Raw genomic sequence first — 10,158 nt, 5'->3', positions numbered from 1 at the left:
CCTGTGCACCTAAACTTACACAATGTTTTATGTCAATTATATCTCAATAAAAGCAGAAGAAAAAATGGAAATTCAATGGTCATTTTTCCCCCCGGCATTTCTCATGATTGGTTTTGCAGCAAGTAAACTTGAGTCATGATATACTTATCCTAGGTAAAGATACTAATAAATAAGTGATTCTAATAAATTATACATAAAGACACTAATAAAATTAGTGTTTCACCATGCCTTAAACTTTCTACATGTTAACACCCCACTGCTTCTGTAGGCATTAAAATTTCACTCTGTGTATTCATCTGAGATTAGGGAATGGATACAAATTTAAAACTGGCTGCTCTTGCTGTGAGTGATAAAGTTCACTGTCTCTGACCAATGGTCTCAACTCCCCGACAGCATCTGTAAGAAAAGAACATGCTAGGTTGCTAAAAATCTCAGCATGGTAAAATCTCAGAACTCCTACAATTCTTAACTGTTTTACAATGGGAATGCAATACTGACAAAGACTCGATTTTGCATAACAATGTGGTGTTTTCTCTTGGTTGCATTAAGGGATGTGAAGATAATCCCTGAGATCCACAACAAACATTCTCCCTCAATGCTGGGCAAAGAGGTGTCAAGGTTCTGCATTATTAGCACTGAGGACTGCTTTCAAAATGGTTACTATGTTCACTCTATTCCAGGTAGTCCAAGGGAAGAAAGGTTATTACAATTTCTAGGTGAACGGGAATAAGTCAGTGTGTCAGATTCTATAAATTAGTCAACAGGTGTTCAAAGCCAAAAAAAGTTGTGTCAACAATGAGAATTAAAAGAAAAAACTTAGACATATGCTTAAATTAAAAAGGAGACAGAGTTCAGTGCTGGGCTCTGGGTACTGGAGAATGTATAAGCCTCAGTCCACTTCAAGGGTTCAGTGGCTTGGCCCTAGCATCTGCTCGGGATTCAATGAACAGGTAACAATTAGTATATTGGGAGAAATATAATTTACCTCCCCCTGATCTGAAGAAAATCTGGTGGCTCAATGAAACTCTTAATTCACAGAGATTCTGACAGATGAAGGGGAACAATTCACTGATGACTCAACTAAGAGAAACTTAGTTACTGCTTAAAAATCCATCTTCATACACACAAAGTGGTAGACAGATTTGTAGTATTTAGTGGGAAGTATTCAGTGGGCAGAGCTCAGAGAATAGTTTTCAAAGCACCAGCCAACTTTTGTAGTTTTGCCAATATTCTACCTTTTCCCAGGTAGAAAACTACCGATTGACAAACAAATAATATTCTTCCTTAGAATTTCTGATTTTGAAAGTAAACAGTAGCTTTTGACTTATCAGTATAGAACCTTGTTAAGATGATCACGATAAGACCCACTGTGTGATAAGAGACCTGGAAAGTAGTGGCTGAACCATCCCATCTCAACCCTAGACTGCTAATGTAAGCAAAAACATAGCCACCATCAGGTTTCAGCTGGCAAACATAAAAGCTTGATGTTTCTGTTGTAGGAAAAACCACTACTGTCCAGACACAGTTCACCTGCTGCATGTGAGCTCTTTTCTTCTCTTGGTAAAGGTCATATTGTTGGGATATTGTCAGAACTTACCCTGGACATTGCCCATTCTCCAGAGTAACAAAGGCTTTTTTCACAACTGGTGACACATATTCAGGACTCAATTTTGCCATTCCAGTCTTATCAGCAGACACAAGCTGCATCATTGTGAGAAGAAGACTTAGGCTCCCTGACTTTGCCAACAATTTTTCCAGCATTTCAGGGCATTTCACATTCTGAAAATGCTTCACCTTTTATTTTAAATTAATGGGAAATAGTCAAAGGCTTCCATGAATATTTTATATTTACTAATATCTGCAGAAAATTTGTATTCTTGCAGTTGGACAAATTTTTAATTCCACCACCCTCACCTCCTTGTAGTCCACACATTTCAGATTGCAATTTGGTTATTGAATTCGACCACCCCAACCAAGTGGCTAGTACCACTTAGATACAAACTTTGTGATGGTTAGAAGGGGCACAAGTTATGTGGGGTGTATAAACCTACATTAAATTTTTGCAATGGCACTGTCTCTTCTTGACAAAGCTCTGATTCTAAGAAGTAAATTAATCATAAGGCAGTATAGTTATCGGTATGGGGAAGAGACTCAGCTGTTTTGCGGTGGGTTGGTGATGAAAAGACATTAAAAAATCCAGCAAATGAGAATGGAATGCTTCAGACCTCTGGAGGCATGAATGAAGAAGAATATATTACTTTGTCTCCTGTACCTACCTCCACTTACTGTCTCGAGTGACTAGTTTTTGGGCTATGAAAGATCTAGTATTTGGTGAAGAGTAAAGACCATAACGAAATAGTTTGAAAACCATGAGAGTTTTGTTGTTTCAAGAAAGTAGATTTTGCTTAAAGTCAACATGTATTTTTCATTCACTTAATACTTAAATTCATCCTGTGACATGTGCTGTGCTTAATGTGCTGGTATCCAAGTTAGACAAGGAAAGGGGGATAGACAGAAAACATCTGGATGAGGTGGTTTCTGTACTGAGACTGGGAAAGCCTAATTAGGTAATAAGAGGACACCCAAAGTCCAAGGATGAGCTGGAGTAAAAGTGGTGAGGTTGCAGCTTACATAGTTGACAATCTTTTGCCTGGATATATCTCCAGATACAGAGAAACATAAAGAAATGCCAAGGTAGTCAGATGCCAGATTTATAAAGAAATGAGTAAACTAAGTTGAGTTTGTTTGCTTACATTTGGAAAGGCATTAATTGCCACCCTGAGGACGTAAGCATGTCTTTGGCTTGAACACAAAAGCAACATAAATTATTGACTAGAAAATATAGTGTAGACTCTTGATGGCAAGAAATGAAAACACCAATTTCAATACTTTGAGAACAACACAAAGAAGATCATAGGTAAAATTACTTTTTAAATTCTGCCACAAACTGAATGTGCCATTTGAGACTATATCATGTGACCTTTATGATTCCAGGGATGACATAATAGAGACCATAATCCCTGGACTGCTTCCTGCATTTATTTCCTGTTCCAACCTTTCCTAACTTAACACTTTTCATACTTTCCAGGATGAGCCAGAAACCACTTAGTGATTTTCCCTTTCTCCATGTTTTAGTCTTATTCCAAATTCTTCCACTTTTTCTTCCTCCTTACAAGAAATTATTCAAATTTACTCCCATATTGCTCCATGAAATGATCACATCAATCAAATATCACTTTTTTCTTTAAATGTTAACTTAGTCTCCATTTAACACTTAACTCTATTTAAAGAAAATAAGGTAAATACAGGTACACACCTATGTTTATTGTTCAAAAGGAAAATTGCAGATATTTGCCGACATTTGCCGACATCAATTTTAGTCTTTGTTATCCTGCATAATCTGGTAGAACTCTGGTAGATAAGTTGAATTTAGGATGACGTTCATAAACTGAAAATGGCTGATAAGTCAGCTTTGAAAGAGAGGTAGCTGATGTATCACCTCTCACTGGCACTGGAAACCATGCGTTCCTTCCTGGTAGAAGTTTAGGAAAATGACCTTCATTGGCAGATATGTTGTGATATCTATTTGGAAAAGTAGAAGTCTCCACCATAAGTCCAAAATAATTTCTCTGTATTGGAGACAAGATGCTGTACTGAGAAGTAGATGTTGTAGTTGTAATGAAGTTCACAACACGGCCATTTGCTTCAGGGTAGCTGCTTTGAGAGTGCCCGTGAACACAGTTCAACTGATTTAAAATAGCATGTTGATCCACTGCAATTTATTATGGTGGTCTAACTGACCTTGATGATGGAGGAGAAAAATCACTTCTGATCGGGGTAGTTGTATCACCAATTATGTGGCTAGTAGAGGGCTTTCTTATTAGAGGCATGTTTAAATTTGCAAAAGGTAAAAATGCACTTTCTCTACTACTGTCAGCCAGAAAACAAAAATTATTATTATCCACATTATCCCCTGCTTTACAGTGTTTGTTTTTGAAATCTTGAGCCAATGAAGATACAAGAGAGGAATTTTTAATCCCAACTCTTATTTTTATTCTCAAAAGCTGCGGAAAGCCTCACTTTATATTTGGATTATGGTAGAACAGCAGCTAAAACCAAAGAGAAAAATTTTAGTAAAATTTTAAACCAAAATAGAAGACTACAATAAGGCTAACCTATAAAACATCAGATTTCACGTTTACAATGCAAAGATAATATCATCAAAATATGAACATTGCTGACTATTTTTTGAAATTCCTTATTTGTAAAATACATATTTAAGTAGTATAGTCATCAAATTTAAGAAGTTAGCATTTGCAATAACGGTGAATTCCAATTTTCACAAGCAGCTTTAATACCTTTATTTGGATTTCTGATAAGATTCATAGTTGCAAGCAAAGTTTCTCATATTATTGAATCCTTAAGGCACTGTACTCTTTTTTGGAAAAGATAAATAATTTTAGCCTTAGTAGTTTTATACAATTTTCATAATCTGGCTTTACATATATATTACCATAGATTGATGTACAAATTTCAATTTTGTATACAAGTTACCAAGTGCTAACTAAAATTTCTGAATACCTTGCTTAAAAAAGAGACTTCTTTTTCTTCTGCCAGAAAGTCAGCTAGAGAAGCAGATCTTTGAAAATGCTGCCGTAATTTACTAAACCCATTAAGGTTAAGCTGTCTAACTAAACTTTTCATACTTCCAGGTTCAAATATTCTGAAAGGGAACTTTCTGTCCAAAACTTCCTTCTTCAAGACATCTTCATCAATCACTATTGAAGCTCCATTATCATCCCATCAAATGGATTTATATTGGTCACTCCCAGCCATTTCCCAGAGTTTTCTTGGAAATGTCAGAGAATGAAAATAATTATCTTCGTCTGGTTTAGAGACACAATGTGTGTAACATGGTGTTTTTATCAAGGATTCTTCAGACAAATTCTGAAAAGCATTTTCTTCAATCATAGAACTCAAGTCCAAGTCCCCAGAGAATGTTTGATCACACAATAGAGATCTACAGGAGTTTCCTGAACCAGTTGGTCAATCTTTACGAGACACATCTTGAATTTCTGAAGAAACATGTGCCATCTCAAATAACTTTTTCTACAGCTACTTTTCAAATCTGCATGATTTTGAGCACTGCAGCTTCAAATGTTGCTTTGGCAGTCCTGCACAGATAAACTGCTGGGCCATCAAAATGGTTCTCCACCTGAGCAGTTGTGACATCACAAAACAACTGGTCTCCTAGCCACTCAAATGTAACTTTCAGCCAGTGTTTTCTTCACATTCATCCAGTTAAAATGACAAATATATGATGCTTATTTTTATAGTGTGATCTGCAAATATTATCCCCACAAAATCTTTTTAAATATTTTAATTTTGGGGTCTATGAAATAAAACAAATCCCCATACTTTTGTACACAAATTTATACTAAATTTGTAAACATAGTATAAATAATCCAAAAAATATATAAAATAATTTTAATGTTTTGGAATTTAAAGTGAAATTTGTGTAAAACCTGTACAGATATTGGATAACAATCTCATGATCATTTACAATTAAAGTGAAATATAATTTGATTTGTAAATGGAAGTAGGTATTTATCTGTGTACTTTACAATAAGTAGCTCTACATAAAAAACATGAGAAGAATAAATATCAGTTTATTTGGTACATTTATAAATAAATGGTAAATATTTATAGAATAAAATTAGATTAAAATAATCTAATTTAAGAAATTAAATTTAAGAAATCCCAAAGGGGGGAATTTTTTATTTAAATTGTAATTAAGTTGTATAATTAAAACAAATGTAATTTAATATTCTACTACAAAAATTACAAAAGAGACAAACTTATTGTGTATTTACAAATGTTTATTTTTGCCATTCTTTCACTCAGAGTTTTTCAGTCCCTAGAAACAATACATTTTCTTGTCATCTTTCTAATCCATACTCTTAGGGCTTCTGTTAAATGTTCCAAAATGATGTTGATAAACACACTTATGCACAAGATCCTGGTTTCAATAAGCATTGCCTCCATTAAGGGGCAAACAAACAATCAAAAAACAAAGAAATAACAGTTTATGTGGGTTGTGGTGGAAAAAACAAGGTAATGCATTTTAGGAAGAAATATGTTTCTAAGTCCTGGAGCAGTTGGCATTGTTTATATAATACGACATTTTAAGGCAAGTGTTTTGTTCAATAATTGTAAATAATAGCTATGTTCGGTATCTGTAAACTGCAGTAAATCCAGTTCTACAAAAAGTTATATTCTTTATTTAGAAATAAATTCCATTAAGGATAAGCCAATTTCAAAATGAGAGATAAAATTTTTAAATAAATAAATGTAAAAGCAAGCTACAATGTAAATTTTTCATACAATATCTCTAAATTCCTTTCTTAAAAAACATTAGCAACCTGAATTCATGGCATATTATAAGTACTATAAACTATAGTCAAGTTGGATTTAGTCCTTATTCATAAACATTATTTAACATATGCAAATTCCTATATGTGACACCATCGCTTAAAAAACAAAGATTTGAAAAATAACTCTTAAAAAATGCAGGAAAATTATTGACAGATGTGATCTTAAGTTTTTTATAAAAATATTCTTTACAAATTCGCTCTAGATAGAATGCAAATAAACATAAAAAATGCCATATATGAAAAACCCATGACTAACATCCAGTTCAACGTTAAAATACGGGAATATTTTCCTCTGGTCCAATAATAAGAATAAACAAGTCCTGAATTACACTACTAGAAGTCCTACCAGAACTTCAAGTCAAGAAGGAATATAAAAGATATCCAACTTGAAAAATGCAGGAAAATATTTACAGATGACATAATTATACATAGATAGAAAACTCAATACACTCCGTCAGTGAGTGTTAGAAATAATGAACAAATTAAGTAAACTTGCAGAATACAAAATCATTATATAAATTTCCTTTACAATTTTATACAGTTACAACACATTATCCAAAAGAGAAATTAGGAAAACATTTGTGTGTAAATTTATATGAAAAAGAATAAAATAGGAATACATTTGTTAAGTGAAATTAAAGATCTAGACATAGATCTATAAATTAAAGGTGCAAGAAATATAAGTAAACAAATTAAACAGAAAGATATTCTCTTCTCATGAATTGTATACAATGTGAGGAAATATTTTAATCTATCTTTTAAATGTTAAATCTTCCCAGCAGTAATTATTGAGGAGAATGTCTTTTCTTTATTTTATACTCTAGCTTTCTTTTTCATGGGTTAATTGATCATAGGTGTGAGAGATTATATCTGGTTGTTCTATTCTCTTCTACTGATTTGTGTCTCTTTTTTGAGCCAGTATCATGTTGTTTTAATTACTAAAGCTTTGTAGGACTCTTTAACATCAGAGAACTTTCCAACATTACATTTAATACTCTTTTTCAAGATTATATTTGCAACTCATTATCTTTGTGGTTTCATATAAATTTTGAAATTATTTCTTCTATTTAATGGAAAATCTCATAGGTATTTTGACATGAATCACACTAAATGTAGATTCCCTTTGGTAGAATGGTTGTTTCAACCACATTGTTTCACATCATTAACATAAGAGATCTTTTCAATTCTTTGAATCAGTTTTAATTTCCTTCAACAAAGTTTTCTGTTTTTTAACGTATAGGTTTTCATCTTATTTGTTAACTTCATTTCTAGGGGTTCTTTACATATATATATAATTATATACATAATATTTGTAAACTCGTTTCCTACACAAATACAGCAGGCAGTAAGCAGTGGCAAGATATATTCAAATTCCTGAATGAAAGAAAGCTGTAATATAAGATATTTTATCAAGCAAGGCAATCTTTGAGAATAGAAGGAGAGATAAATAACTTCCACACAAGTAAATACTAAAAGAACTTAGCAAGAGAAAAACAAATTATGAACGATCTACTCTAAATAAAATAGAAGCAGGATGCTATAGAAAATGGAAAGGCATAATTAGAAAGGCAATATCTATAATGACTTATAACAGAATAAATATGATGTTGTAAAACAGGATATCAAAATTTTTAAGGGTCACAGAGTGAAACAGAACAATGCAGAGTATTTTGTTCTTGTTTCTCTTCTCTGTAGGATGGGTATGAGTATGTATTCTTATCAGTTAAAACAAGCAGATATAGTATGGAAAAATATAAATGCAAAACAAGGTAACCATAAGTCAAAAGCATACAATGATGTCACAAAACCAAAAAGAAACCAAAATAATAAAAGACAACTTATCAAGCCACAAATAGAAAAAGAAATGAACAAAAAGGAAATACCAAATCAACTGGAAAATGAAGTACAAAATGGAAATAAACATCAGTCTATCAATACTTATCACAAATGTTAATGGACTTAGTGCTTCAATCAAAAGATATATATTGTCAGATGGGATTATATAAGGAGATCCTACATTAAGAAGCATACAAGGGACCCATTTTACTAAGAGGAAAACACATTAATTGAAAGTCAGAAGATGGAAGAATATATTCCATGCAAATGCACATGACAAGAATGCAGGATTAGCAGTACTGACTTCACACAAAATAGACTTTACATGAAAGGCCATAGAGAAAGATAAACAAGGACATGATATAATGATTAAAGTAGCAATACAAAATGAGGGTTTTATACACATTAAGATATATGGATTCAATATAGGAGCACCTAAATTCATAAAGCAAATACTAATAGATAAAAGAGAGAAATCGCTTGGAACACAATCACAGTAGGAGACAATAACACCCCACTAACATCACTGGATTGGTCTTTCACACAGAAAATTAATAAGGGAACAAAGATACTAAAAGTCATGATAAAATAATTGGAGATGGTTGATACTTCCAATTCAGTATTTCTCCCCAAAACAGAATATACATTCTTTTCCAGTGCACATGGAATATTTTCAAGGAAAGATTATGAACTCAGGCACAGAAGAAGCCTCAACAAATTTGAGAAGAAAAAAATTATTTCAAGCATATTTTCTGAGTATAATACCATGAAATTAGAAATCAATCACAGAAATACAGGGAGAAAAAGTGACAGCATTCAAATTAAAAAACATGGTATTATAACAAAAGGGGGAGTTGATGAATTAAAAGAAGAAATTAAAAATATCTTGAGAAATATGACAAAACACTACACAAATACAATGGAATACAGTTAAAGAAGACTTAAGAGGGAAGTTCATTTTGACAAAGCCCTCCTCAAATAGAAGTACAATTTCATATGAATAATCTAACTTTCTATGTAAATTAATCACGAAAAGAGGAGCAAACAAAACCAAAAGGTAGCAGAAAGCGGGAAAAAATTAAGATCAAGGAGGAAATAATTGAAATAGAGTTTAAAAAATAGAAAAAATTAATTAAACTCTTTTTTGAAATTTTAAACTAAATTGACAAATCTCTTGACAGGATCACCAAGAAGAAAAGAGAGAGAACACAAATAATATAAGAAATGAAAATGGAGAAACTACAAAGCGTACAACAAATTTACAAAATATCATAAGGTAAAACCACGAGCAAATGCATGGAAACAAACTGGATAACCAGGAATAAATGGAGAAGTTTTTGGAAACATTCAACCCACCAAAATTGCATTAAGAAGAAATTAACCATTTGAACACACAGATCACCAGAAATGGAATAGAATTATCAATAAAATAAAAAATCTCTGCAAAAAAAATTCAAACACAAATAGCTTCACTGTGGAATTCGACCAAAAATACAAAGAAATATCCATACCAGAACTCCTCAAACTCTTCCAAAAGATTGCTATGGAGGGAGTACTCCAAAACTCACACCATAAGGCCAACATCAACCTGATAACAAAACCAGACAAAGGCACTACCTCAAAAAGAAAAATATAGGACATTATCATTAATAAACTTAGATGTAAAAGTCCTTAAGAAATTATTAACAAACAGAATCCAACATCATGTAAGAAAAAGATCATACACCATGGTCAAGTTAGGTTCATCCCAGGAACACAAGGATGGTTAAACATATGCAAATCCATCAATAAATTGTGATACACCATATCAACAAAAGAGAAGACAAAAGCGAAATGATCATCTCAGAAGATGCAGAAAAAGCATTTGATAAAATTTGACATCTATTTG

The 10,158-nt window shown here is 32.5% G+C and overlaps 1 long non-coding RNA gene across 1 annotated transcript; it reads right to left on the bottom strand.

Moving 5' to 3' along the window:
* Positions 1-264: 264 nt before the first annotated feature.
* LOC140693853 (uncharacterized) lies at positions 265-3,562 on the bottom strand. Its single transcript, XR_012069556.1, has 2 exons — positions 3,317-3,562; positions 265-396 (listed from the first exon to the last, which is right to left on the bottom strand). It is a non-coding gene; the product is annotated as an uncharacterized lncRNA (long non-coding RNA).
* Positions 3,563-10,158: the final 6,596 nt, after the last annotated feature.

Source organism: Vicugna pacos, unplaced genomic scaffold (assembly GCF_048564905.1).
Source record: "Vicugna pacos unplaced genomic scaffold, VicPac4 scaffold_20, whole genome shotgun sequence".
Classification (NCBI taxonomy): domain Eukaryota; kingdom Metazoa; phylum Chordata; class Mammalia; order Artiodactyla; family Camelidae; genus Vicugna; species Vicugna pacos.
This window is presented reverse-complemented; position numbering and strand designations above follow the sequence as displayed.